At 42.2% G+C, this 12053-nt stretch overlaps 1 long non-coding RNA gene across 1 annotated transcript in view; it reads left to right on the forward strand.

Moving 5' to 3' along the window:
* The first annotated feature begins 1120 nt into the window (after positions 1–1120).
* The window catches only part of LOC310996111, an 81225-nt gene continuing 70292 nt past the window's right edge, over positions 1121–12053 (forward strand). The window contains exon 1 of the long non-coding RNA XR_014595883.1: positions 1121–1536. This is a non-coding gene — a long non-coding RNA (uncharacterized lncRNA). The remainder of the gene's footprint in view (positions 1537–12053) is intronic.

Consider the following 12053-nt stretch of genomic DNA (forward strand, 5'->3'; position numbering starts at 1 on the left):
TTAAGTGCAGCAGTGACCCAACACCCCTCCTCCCTCGCTCTCCATCCTCCCTCCATCCCTCCCTCCCTCCTTCCCACCGATGCAGTATCTTGTTGTGCTGGACTGAGCCACCAGCCCATCCCGGTGTTATCACAAACACCTCATAGCGCCTGCTGTCCTGTCCATATGAAGCCGCTGTCATCTTTAACATCTCCCTCTCGTCTCCAGCACAGTGCGGTTAAAAAAAAGGAAGAGGAAACCCTCACTTTAGTCGTGTATAGTGCTTGAAACGCAGTCTAAATGACATCACATTGCTGCAGTGCTGCACTGTCCGTGAAAGGTGTCAGTCGTTTCCTCTGATACCAAAGAAATGTGTCCACTGGCCACTTGGCTCTGCTCTGCTCCGCTCCAGACATCATGGCGTGACAACATGTACTCATTTATATCTGGCTGTTATTACGCAGGTGGACGCCTGCACGAGGAGTCGTAGGCTGCAGGCGCATTTTCTAAAGGCTGCCTGTTTTCTCCGCGACACAGGAACATTTCCTGTCCACATCCCGCCCGGGGAAATCGACCGCATTGCCTTTTTTTTTGTGTTGTGTTGTTGAGGGAGCGGACAGACCAAGTCATGTACGAAAACTAATAGCTGGCATGGGTGCGCATTGTATCAGAGGAGACGGGGAGAAATCACGGTATCAGTGCCTGGGTGGGATTGTTTCTTTGCGCTTCGTTCAGGGGAAGTTGGGGCAAACAAAACGGCCACAGTGATGGCAAACAACTGCCGGTAAAAACAGCCACAGATTAACTGCACTGTGGGAAACCCGCTGCTTACGGACAGTTTTTGACCTTCGTGATTAGTGACGGACTTGAAGCCTGAATTTGACGCCGACCTTAAACCGCCTCAAGCTTTTTTTTTTCTTTCTTTTTTTCCTCAGAGCGCAACCTCTCCGTTGAGAAAGCGCCCCGGACTGCAGTTTCCCTCCTCTCACCATCTGCACCGCAATTCACAACAAGCGTGAGATTTATTGGAAATTGAATCCACCTTATCCCTGCGTTACGAGCCCGTACGCCGGGGGAGACTTGGCACGACCACGTACTGACGCTTTAACTCCTTTTGAACACGGATCGGACGCGAGCGTCAGGACTCTTGTGAGCTGGTGGATTTTTTTTATTTTTTTGGTGGGAGGGAGATTTCAGCTTTTTACATGTTCTGCCTTTAAAGCCCCAATCGGATCGTAGGCTACTGGGATTTAAGGTGGGGTTTCATCCAGACACAGGTAACTGGAAGATACCCCGCGGTCTCTTGTTGATGACACTTCATCAGCAGATTGTCGCTCATCACGTCCGTTTGGATTTTTTTCTTCTTCTCCAGCACAGCCCTGACCAGCCTGTAACGAGAGGGTTTTTTTTTTTAACGAGTGGATTTGGAATAACTGAACTCTCGCTACCATCAGTGATTTCGTTGTGAATTTATCCAGTGAGACGAGCGCGTGGACGGTTGAAACCATGTGTAATAGGATCAACCCTTTGGCATCTTCTTTATTAGTCCCACTTTTGGTAAGTCACTGAGTAGACTTCGTGAGAAATGTGCCGTGGACTTTTGCACCTCTGACACGTTTGGATGAAATATGCATCTCTCCGAGGAGCTGAACACTGATGTGTCGCATTGATTGAACAAACTATAGGCTAAATGGAGAATAATAGGCCTGCATCTATCTATCTATCTATCTATCTATCTATCTATCTATCTATCTATCTATCTATCTATCTATCTATCTATCTATCTATCTATGCTGTGTTGCATAATGTGAAAATCTTATCTTCACTCTACTTTAAAGGCAGCCGTTCACAGTAGTCTGATGGATAATGTGATGTCTGTCTGGCACTGATGTGTTCAGGTTACTCGAGATATTCAGATTCAGTCCTCACGTGGCGGAGCAGTTATTGATAGTATTAGTGCTGTTCTACAGTCTGTTAGTCAAGAGTCTGATGGAGCCAAAACAGCCCTGTCATACTGTATACCAGTACTCTGGCTCCCGTAGAGCTGTGCAGTGAAGGAGACTGTTAAACACATGTGAGTTGAATTTCCCAGGGACTAGAGCAGAAGTGGAAATGGCCCGGGCGTGTCTGCATCAGCACGACGCAGAGACCAAGACTTTTCATAAATTAGCAGCAGCACTGAAACGTCTTCCATCAGGGCTAATTGCACTGATTGCTGAGTGAGTGGACAGTTTTACCATGGAGCTGGAATGGTGTGGGGAAAAAAAAAACTTGCTAATGTCCTATAAGTTGAGTTTAAAAGGGATCCAGGCAGATGATTATCTTGTTTGATGGTGAGGCGAGGCCTGGGCAGCGTGTGTGCACTGTGTACACAAGTTAGAGGGCTGCACACCTTTGTTTTCCACAATCAGCTAAGTAGGTTTAGAGATGATAAAGAGATACAGAAGCACTGATGCAGCATGATAATGATCTCATGGGCGCTGTGAGTGAATGCTGGCAATTACGTTTGCAGCTGGAAATTTTAGCCCCTCTCATCATTTTCCAGTTACTCAATAAGCTCATTCTCCTTGGATTCAGCTCAGCATTTGCTGGAAGTTTGTTACACTCGAGCTTTTGTAATTTTCGGTATGCAGGGCCAGAGAGGTCAGTGTCTGGTTGCTGGATATACAGTTCATCACTCAGAGGACATTGGCAACAACAGATGGGAGAAGCGAGGGTCCAGGGTGACTGTGTTGGAGATAGTGAGGTTGTAAATCTGTTAGATTGAGGTGGGGTTAGATGTCAATATGCTTACACTAGAGTCAAGTGAACATCCCTCATCTAGCTCGGCTTTATCCGCATAATACCTTCCAAGTCATCCCCTGGGGAAGGTGTAGGCATTGGGCAGCTGTGTTGCTACATCAGGGCGTGCAGTGAGTGTTACTGCAGCTTGCAGTGTCTTTGGAAAACACTGACTACCAGCTGCATCTACTGTATGCACCCTCCTTTACTCTTAGTGAGCCTTAGGATTATGTTTATGTCCCTCCTAGGCACCTCTCTGCAACTGTCCACTGAAATTACACAGTCAGATGAAATATGAACATTGCCACAAGGTCTTGGCATTGTTCCATGGGCTGACAGATGCCTGTAATGTCTAAGAGCAATAAAAGAATCTACTGCATACGTCACATTAGGCTTTTATGGTTTACAAAAAAAAACAAAAGAAAAGCACAAGCAGCTCAGGGGCTTTGGCTCACTGTTATTGTTAAGTGTTTCAGTAAAGGTTGAACTTTGTGCTTTGACTGGCTGTGTGAATAGAGCAAATTGAAATTATGTTTGGTTAAAGCTGTGCATCATACAGGTTTTTACGTAAGGGACTTGAAGTGATTTCTAAAAACAGAGGTTAATGAGGTTTCTTCTTAGGAGGGTTGATACACTTGAGCCTTATTGGATTTGTAATTTGAATTAGCAGTGCATGCAGCAGGGCTCTTATGTATTTAGATGTGTGTTTTTTCCACTAGCTTTGTGTTCTACAGTAAGTGGTGATGATCACGTCTCTGGCTTGTCAATGTGTTGCAGGATGTTACAACAGAAGCTCAGAGCACTTGCTGTCATGTGTTCCCCTAATGAAGTCAGGCAGGTTGGTCATTATCATGCATTATTGCCAACACTTGTATGTTAAGCAATTCAAGTGCAGGGCGCGAATGACTGCAGAACAAATTTAAAACTCAGCAGGTTGTGCAATGTGCATAGAAAGAAAGTGGTAATAACATGTGTGTTGTAGGTTTTTTTTTCCCTTTCTACTTTGCCACATACCGGCCATGGGGTGAGATTAATGGAGTCTCTTTTACTTGCCGTTCTGTTGCATTGTGTTACAGCAGCTGCTCATGGTGCCGGTGTCATGTGTTAGCATTATGAAATCAGGACCAGTAGAGGTTTATCAGCCAGTGCAGGAGTGAAAGGATAACAGCAAGCATGAGGTATTGATCCGCATTTGGGAGTATAAATGTCTTCATATGAGAATATGTTGGCTAGTATTTGTAATAAAATTGCCTTTTACAGTGAGTCATGCTTGTAGCTTGACATTTGCAAACTGTACACATTATGCTCCAAAAAGAGCAAGCTAAGATATAATTCAAATAGTTGCAATGGTATAAGTAGTCTAACTTTTCGCATGCATGATTTTCAGTCAGTCGGACACATAATTATGTACAGTATCATAGTACCGTGTAATATTGTGTGCTGGCTTGGAGTCAAGAGGCTGAGAGATAAGAGCGGATCCCTGCATTAACGAAAAGGCAGTTTGTTGAAACTGAGAAGGGTCACTGGCCTTAGTTGTTACGTGATGGAATTTTCATTTTCACATTTGAAATTCATGCTGCTTTCGCACCCATGCATTGTCTGGATATAAACAGTGAGGGATCAAAGGATATTATGATGCAAACCATGACAGACTTAAAAGAAGTGATGTCAGTGAATTAATTCCATCCTTGTGTTATTTATTTATTTATTTTTAAATTCTGGACTCTGCATGCAGGAAAGAACCAGTAAAGAAAAGAGAAAATAAGTGCCAATTAAGTTGTTATCAGTCGACAGAATGAGATAGATGTTTTTCCCAAGGCAAGTTAAGTTATTTAGAGTTCGAGATGCATGAAAAAAGTTGGAAGAAATGGCGTAATTACAACTAGCCAAAAAGATCAAAGGAGTAGCCACCAAAGCACTGAAGCAATTAAGTAGAACTACCCTTTGAATTTATTTTCTAAGGTTAGCGAGTAACAAAAGTGACAGGAAAAAGGCAGCGTTGCAGTGAAAGCATTGAACACCGGAGGAAACACAGGTAAATAACATTCAGGCCTCAAGAGTCATAAAACACTTTCCACTTTTCAACTTTGCTGCATCATGAATTTCAACAAGAGCAAAAGGTAAAATATTACACTAAAACGCCACTGCAGTGATATTTTTCAAAGCGAAAAACAGGGCTGTTATCAGGCATTGAGACATTTGACACAGCTGTACAGCTTATCCTATTTGAAAAATGTTTCTTCTTAACACGAGACAGAAATGAATTAGTTTACAGTACTTTATGATTCAAAATATATTTTTTTGTGTACACAGGGCATGGGTCCACCTCACATGACTGAATTAGTTCAGACGGTTTGTGTGCATGCATTAGAGAGCAGAGTAATGCAATTCCTTGCACAGTCCAAAGACATGCATGTGAAGTGGATTGGAAACTTTATTTATATTTTTTGTTTGGAGGTGACTGTGACCTGTCCTGAGTGCAATTTGCATCTTGCCCAATGCATGCTGGGAAAGACTGCCCTTCCCAGCGACCATGAGCTAGAATAGCAGTGTTGGGAGTGGATGAATGAAGCGCAGTATTTGCTGAAAGTGACTGGCACTGTCTCTCATGTCTACAAATACTTAATAATTTGTGCTTTTGGTCATTTTGTATGAACATTCATATTCTGATATGCTATCTTTAGAAATGGTGATAGCTCCATGGCTCCTTTTATCTCCGAGGCTTTTAGCCCCTCACATCTGAGCAGTACATCTGAATGAGGAAACCTGTCAGTTATTATCACCGAGAACCGAACATGTGCCAGGAGCATGGCTTAAGTTGCTGCTTGTTTCTGACAGAGACTTGAAAAACAGGTGAGCAGGTGCCTTAAAGACTGACCTGCTTGGCGCCATTCGATGGAGTGTCACCTGTAAAATGGAGCAATAGGGTGTGACCAGTATGTACAATGGCAGCTGGAGTGGGAGGAAGGAAGCTGTTGAACTGTGAAGGGGTGGGGAGGGTGGGGGTGGGGGCACAGATTCACATGAAGATCTATATAGAGAGAGCAGAGAGCTAATTCTTTCAGGAATAACTGCACAGGATGTGGTACGATATTGGACGACCAGCTGAGCCCAGTGGTAAGCAGCCGTTGCAATCCAAACATACCATAATCAACCTGTCTAGAGCAGCCAGAGTGACACACATACTGTGGAAAAAGCATTTCACCTGCTGTAGAGCATATGGTATTTAAACTGCAGAGTAGCGTCACATTTTATACCCATGTGATCTACTGCATGGTACCAGCCAGTCGCCCGTTCCTTCTGTTGAGTCGGATAAGAAAATTATTGGTGGCATCTGTCTCCCTCAAGAACCGATGTTGTGCAGTCAGCCTGCCACTGTGGGAGACTTGAACTGTTGCTCATGACACTGTGTGTCATAGCCTTTACATGGCCATTTAAATGAAGCGATATGATATCACTATGTAAACAAGGAACAATGCCTGGATGTTGCACAGTACAATAGCAACCTCCCACTGATGTCCTACACTGCTGCTTCCAATCTTGTACTGTTTAGCTGAAGGTGACATTGATTTAGATCATTCTTTCACTAGCTTCATCTGGTCATATTGATCAATATCTGCTACCAGAACAGCATTTCCCTTTGGCTTTCTCGAGAAAGCCAATTAAGAGCGCTACATGCTCTCATACACAATTTGAAATGCTCACAAACACCATCTTCCCAACAGTCCCATTAAATAATGCATAAGAACAATACATTATTGTGCAGGGCCGCGTACCACAGGTCTTACTTAGCCTCGTAAACCAGCCTCTCGCGGAAGTGCATTTCATTTCATTCCGAGGGAGAGTCTGGCCTCATCCCCATTCTAAGCGTTTGGACTGAAACCCTCAGAAGGCCGAGCCAATCAGCGTCGCCCGCTGTGATTGACACAGCACGTTGGCCAATCAGGGACCGACTGGTGCAAAGCCCCGTCACTACACCAACTTGCTGATTGGCCGAATGGGGTTGTCTGTCAACGCTACTACCAAAGATATTAAACCGTCTTTGCTACTACTCCCGCCCAGCTCCCGCCCAGCTCCCGCCCACCCCAAACGCTTGCAGGGGGGATGAGGCCAGACTCTCCCGAGAAATGAAATGAAATGCATTTCCGCGAGAGGCTGGTTTACGAGGCTAGGTCTTACTAGCCCTGTTAAGACTTTCTTGACCTAGGAAGCACTGGACAAAACTGAGGCATTAAGGAAAAGATAATGCCTCTATGATTTACTCCTACTGAATATGCCACTACGATGAGGGATCATTCTGTCCTTACATATTGATTAGTTTGTCAGAGAGTCGTACTGTATGGTGTGCTCTTCATCCGACTGCTCTAGCCTCAATGGAGATGTCTAACTCTTCTGCCTGTTATAGGCTGGATGGCCGTTGAAGCATTAAGTATTCTAGTGAAGCAAATGGTTAAGAGCTTCAACCTTCACATTATGTTTCCTCTCTTTTGTTGCATATCTGCCTTTAATAGAGACACATGCATAATCTAGTACCCCAGTGCAAAAACAAAAAGTCGAGAGAACAATATCTTGTTGCTGACTTTATTTTTATCTAGTTGTCTATTAAAAGTATCTATGCATGTTGTTCCAGGACAACTGCAGGGATATGTTTCACTTAATGCTCTTTGATGTTGTGCAACCACAATAGGGTATTGTTTTCTTATATATAGGAGAAGATGAATCAGAGACTATTATTACAAAAGTTTTTTTTTTTCCAGTGCTTTAATTTTTTCCAGAGTCCCAATGTCTTAATACTTAATCAAAGAGATGTTGAATTCTGAGAGATGCTTGGCATCTTGCTTTCTTGCTTTTCGAGCCGACAAACAATAGCAGTGGGAAAAAAACCTCATCTAGCCTTGATTAAATCTCTCGCAAGTCTTAATGTCTGTGAGGAGAATGTCAAAGGACCACTGCTGCATTGATACAATTCCAGCAAGGCTTGATCATCACAAAAATTCAGAGCTTAAGCGAGATGAAAAATATATTACCTCAGAGGCAGTATCCACTCATTTGGCTCTGTTCCATGAAATAAGTTCTACTTGGTGTGGCGAGGCGTTGCTGCACATGTTGTTTGATATCCATCTAATATGCACACAAGGAGCTGATAATTTGCTGTCTTGGATTTTCTTTTGCTGAAACAAGAGCAGCCCTGCAGGTTTATGTCAAGGTGTGGTACATTATATTTGTGTAAAGCTGCACAGTATTGATGTGTAAATCTCGGCGGCATTCAAAAGCTGAAATACTGAGCGTTTTCCTCAGAATAGAGTGAACGCGCAGCCTCTGCACAAATGTAGCACAAATAATTGTTGCTGTGTATTTTCTGTATTAGAGATGAATGCAGAATGTTGTTATTATGTCTGATGGTCTGATTTTATGTTTGATTTTCCTCACCAGTGTTAAGTCAAGAAAAAAACACAAAATGCTGGAGAAAGAAATACTGTCCTGATAACAAACGTAATAAAGTGTTAATTCAGTGTGGTCTGTTTAGTTGACTGCACCTTTCTTTACTGTAAGTAAGCTGTGTAACGCATTGATCAGCACCTTATTCTACATACATGAGCAGGGGGACATTCAAGCTGGGTGGATTACATGCTGACGTAGAGGTTGAACCGTAGCTTAGAAAATCTATTCCTCCGATCGACATCTATTTGGAGATCTTTATCTCTGTTTCCAAATTACAGGAGCTGTTGCTGATGTACTGTTTCCAACAGTGAGATAATTTTAGCAGTGCTTCACTTTTTGGGTGATATTTAAGGTCTCTCTTCTTTGAATTGATGTTTGTATCCCTGGAATGTGCCCAGTGACTCCCATGTGTTCACAGGCTGACTTGCTGTTTAGTAGGCCGTATAAATCCTGCAGGACCTGGACTTTTCATGTGTTTTCTGCATTCACTGCTTGACCATGCTGAGTGTAGCATAGATTAGCATAATGTAATTCACATGATATAGCTATAGCTTGTATTCAGTTAGTCAGCACCCACTCTCATTCCTTTCTATGGATATCCACCCACCTGCTCATCGACACTCACCTGACAGTTTACATTAGATGCACCTTGCTAAAACTTACACAGTCTAATACAACATTATTACTGTCATAGGATTTATAATGTTGCTATTTTCGAGAGGTGTTGATTGAATTTTAGCTGTGAGACTGTTTCCTTTTTTTGTTGCTCCAACCCATTTATAATTATGAGAACAGCTCTCAGTAGAATGAATGAGAGAAAATTGGTCAACACAACAGCAACCCCCAGAATTAGAAATTCTGAAGCTATGTCCCAATTTCGCACTACATACTAATCTTATAAAATATGTATTATGGATGAATCTTTTCAATATCCAGTTTCTGCAGTTCATCAGTACTTCACCCTTCTATCAGAACTTTACCCTCTTTTACACTGGAAAAACAATTTGTTAACCACAACAAATCCACAGCCAAAACATGAAACTACAAAGAGCTCAGATTAAAAATGTGAAACTGTTGCAGCTCATCTGATTCTGTTTTATTGTGAGGAATTGTGGAAGAATAGCATCCATCATCAGCTCACTCAAAAATGAAGTGCTTTTGAATAGGCTATGCATTCTGTGCTTAATTTTGTCATTGGGGAACCTTTAATTGGCATGATTTAACAATTTAAACAGAGCCTAATAATGCCTCCAAATCCCCAGAAATGTGGGCATGAATGTGTATATGCATGTATCTGTGTGTCTAGTTGCCCATCTGTCTGTCCTTGATGTCACTGTCTGTCTCTTAGAGCTACTCTAGCTTATTATCTTTGGCTAATTTGTGCATATTAACAGAGCCGGCTCTAGTGAGTGATGGGACAAACCAAGGAGAAACTTGACATAAAAAACAACTGTGTGTGTCATTTGTAAATTTGGTTTGTTAACAGTGCAATGTGTTGTGATTACAACTTAGTTGTTAACACCATTTTTCAGACAGTGAACAGCAACATCAGTGAAAACAGGGTTAAAGGGGAAAAAAAGCAAACAAGAAACAGTGTCTCAAAGAGGATTCCTGTCAAACCCTTTTTAAGAATGCATCTGCCCTTTAGTGGGGCACTGACAATATCCAAAAAAAACTATCTTTATTTCTTTTGGAACAGAGCCTCATGTGAAGTGGATCAAGTACATGCTTTGTGCAGCTACTGCCAAGTCACAATGCAGCTTCAGCCAAATATAGCCCATAAAAGGCTATAATGGGACAATCTCTGTACCTTACTTGTGCTTAAAGCCTTTGGAATAACTATTTACAATAGAGATACTGTACAATGCAACAGAAAGTGCTTTTTTACCATTCATTGCAAAGAAATTGCTATACTGACAATGTGAGTACTTTTTTACCAGCATGTTTCAGAATGAAGACAGTATCCTAAGTGTGCCTGCCTATTGTGCCCTATATAAATGGAGATCTATTCAAGGGAATGAGGCTTGTTAGTCCAGCACACCAGTTCACTCTTTGTAGGACACTTGCGGTCAGCTGGGATGATCTGGTTGCTGCCAAATTCCTTCAGTTGATCCGATGCTATTGTTGTAATTATGAATACTGAGGGCTGCTCTGAGCTGCGCTGGATAAGCCTGTCTAGCAAATGCCACAAATGTAAATTCTAATGGGAGGGTTGTGATTTTTTCGTATTTTTTTTTCCCTTCCTTCATTAAACACATGCAAGCACTGGCCATTGCAAAGGTAATACTCTGCCCACATACCGCTATCCGAAAATTAGAAATGTCTCTCCGGAGGCCAATTAACCCTCAGCACTATCAGAGGATTTTAAGAGGGTTTTTACTTTGAGCTGCCCAGTTGCTAAACCGGCATGATTACATAACAACAAACCAGCCGAAGGACGAGTGGTTTAGCTTACCATGTTTTCGATTAAATCCTTTCTGATGTTTGGAATCATCTGTAAGGGCCTGCACTGAGGGCAGGTTCTTGACATTGACTTACATGAGATGTGAACTGGCGAAACAAAAGCAACTCACATTTAACCATTAAAAGAAAAACAGCAGTGGCATAACAGCCCCAGCCCTCAGTTAACCTGTCTGTCAAGATGCATTGAGACATGCCAAACTGACTTGTGTCAGAGAAAACAGTGCCCAGTAGAAGGTCAGCTCTATATCATGGTCGTACGAGCACTGCTGAGATGTGAAACAATATGAAGGCTTTATGGTTTGATACTGACATCAATATACTCTGTGGCAAACTAGCAAATAAACCAGCCCAGCAATGTAAAGCGGTGATCTAGTTAAAGAGTGATTATCTTCCAACAGGCAGTAGCTGTATGTTTTTGGCCTTTGGAAGCCTTTGGCCATGCTTACAGTTATTGATGATGCATTTTGACGGGCCTCAGCAAGATCAGTTCATTAGATCGGTCTGACAAACTACTTTCTCTATTGAGAGACTTGACGGATGATGACTGCGTGCAGTCATTGTGGGCTGGTGTCTATTGACTAAAAGGCCTCATTTCTGGTGGCGAGGATTAGTGATGCAGGACGTTCATAAAGCGTGTCAGCATCCTCCTGGATGTTTGGATGGACGGATGGTTGAAGGCTCCAGACTTACCCTGCAGAGCCACACGTAGGATTTATCTTGGCAGAGGTGGAAGGTAAAACGTGAAAACTGATTTACTGTTCTGTAAACAGTGGACCTCATGTTTACCATTCTGCATGAATGTTTAATTCACAGCTTTTGAAAGGGAATCTCTAGCCACATGACATCTAAACAGTGTTGGCACTAGACTTTACAGCAGGACAATGTTAAACAACACTCTGTAAGGGGAGAAACTCCCCCCCCCCCCCCCCTCCCTGGCATTGTACTATCAAACAGTTACCTTTGAGGTTAATTAATTAATACTTCCGATTGAATATTGCCATTTCTTAAGTGAAGAATCTGAACACCTTTTCTGTCATTTATGTCAGTTTGTTTTAAAACATCAATCTGCCACTTACTGTGGGGCTGCTTTAAATATGTCAACAATCTGTTAATTGTCTGTTCTTTTATGCCCCAGAAATGTGAAAAGTTTTTCAGTGTAGAGCTGCAATTGGTAATCCCTTTAAAATTATGAATACATTTATTTGCTTTGTAAAATCCCTACAATAGATAAGCTGTGACAAGGGGGAGAAAATGGGGTACTCATAATTATTCATTAGAAGTGTTAATTTTTTGCTTGTCAAGTAATCCCTCAATTGTCTGTTTGTACTCTTAAATATCAACTTTCATACTGGAACAGAAAATAATATTAGTGGCAATTCAGATACTGT

This window comes from Trachurus trachurus, assembly GCF_905171665.1.
Source record: "Trachurus trachurus genome assembly, chromosome: 13".
In the NCBI taxonomy this organism is placed as follows: Eukaryota; Metazoa; Chordata; class Actinopteri; order Carangiformes; family Carangidae; genus Trachurus; species Trachurus trachurus.